The sequence below is a fragment of the Epinephelus moara genome, chromosome 2, assembly GCF_006386435.1.
Source record: "Epinephelus moara isolate mb chromosome 2, YSFRI_EMoa_1.0, whole genome shotgun sequence".
Taxonomy (NCBI): Eukaryota; Metazoa; Chordata; class Actinopteri; order Perciformes; family Serranidae; genus Epinephelus; species Epinephelus moara.
Window position 1 is genome coordinate 39,495,564 of NC_065507.1, and position 1,895 is coordinate 39,497,458.

Here is a 1,895-nt window from a genome sequence, read left to right on the forward strand (position 1 = left end):
TGGGTGGATATTCTCAGTCAGATCCACCTCTCGCTCCTCCACATCGTCAGTCTCTTGCCCAAATATGGTCACTTCTGGCTCCAAAAATACAACATGGCCATGGCTGAAGTGCCAAACTTGAGGCTTCAAAATAGGATTCCACAAACCAATGGGCGATGTCACAATAGCTACATCCATTTTTCTACACAGACATGTTAATTGCTTAACTCTACCATGCATTATGAGATAATTTAAATTTATGATGCGTTCCAGGTAACCCGTAATCCGTGTTTTTACAACCTTCTACCCATGAAAGTGCACTGTAACGGCAGCTATGAAGTCGTGAGTCATGACTTGAAGTGGTGACTTACGGGCTCAGAAACTTGCCTGGAATGCAGCATTAGTTTTCGTTTAGTTTGACTATTTATTTTTTACCTCATTCTGTATTTTATTTTTACTACTGAATGAAGCTCACCCTAAGTTCAATCAGGAAGACTTTCTCTAGGCTCATCCTTTCACATTTCGCTCCATCCCACTCTCACTACTCCCTCTAATCAGCTGACTATGGGGGTTCACTCCTCTAGTTATCCAATCACACTTTGCCATGATTTCTCAGCCAATCAGGATGCCACTGCAAAATTTTAAATCTGCTCTCTTTTCTGCTTCTGTCAGCCGTCACTTTAGGCAGAATCATGGCGTCCTCCTCCACTCAGTCCACCTCCAGCCATAGCATCAAGAGTACGGGACAAGCTCAACAAAGGCTCATTCCTCTACTTATCCAGACCATCAGCACTTCTCCATCTTGCTCTCATCTCATCTTCACCACCCCTACCACCACCAGCGTCTAGACGCGGGGGGGGTTCCCTATTCGACCAGGGATTCATCACCCTCCATAAATCATACCATCTCTATGGGGTCTAATTGCCTCAGACTTTCCACATTTTTATTCATATGTTCACATGTTAATAAATATTCTGTTACCATAAAAACGAGTCTTTCCTGATTGAACTAATATTGTGAATTATTGTGTATCATTATGCATTAATAATTGGAGTTCCTTAAGGAACAAAATGTGTGAAATGGCCCTGCTGACGGTACTGATGTTTCAAATTTGAGAACAACCTAAACTCTTCGGAAAAAGAAGTAATTGTATTCCTCATGGTACTTTGTAGTGTGACTTCAGACTCCCGCACACCAAAGATATAAACTGTGTGGGGAAACTGATTCCTCCAAAAACCCAGATGGTTAATTGAGTCACAGTTTGTCATCTCTTAGAATCTTTGCATTTGGTAGCAGTCCAGTCCTCTGTGTTCATCATTTGAGGAAAGAGGAATACTTGGGGGATCTTCTTATCTGTGTTTTCTGGTTTGATCTGAGAGAATGGTCTCTTATGAAAACATCCGAATAGCTCCTCCAATTTGTTCAAGATCCCCAGGGTTTCAAGACTCCTCACTTGCTTCACTAACAACGGCAACAGCAAGCTATTCAAGCTCATCTGTTAATGTTTAGTTGCTTGGATAGACATTACACTCTCATTTGCATGAAAATCAAACACCAGCAAAAATGAAAGCAAGGCAGGGGCGGCTGGCCAATAGAGGGCGATAGGGCGCCGCCCCTCCTTGAGCCACAAAAGAAAAGAAAGATGATGATAATAAATGTATGATTATCATCATCATTACTGTCATATATACACACAATATATTAATTATTCTGATCATTTTTACTTGAAACAGCTCGTCCTGCCTCTGAATATCCAATCAGATGCAGTGTGAAGTCGCGTTCCGGCCCTTTGGGGCGATATCAGCTGGGCTGGAAATCGCCCCGACTCACTCTCATAGACCTCCATGTAAAATGTTTTTTTTTTCTAAATGCAGGCACTCCAATGCAATCTCTATGGGTTCCGGGAGGGCTTGCCC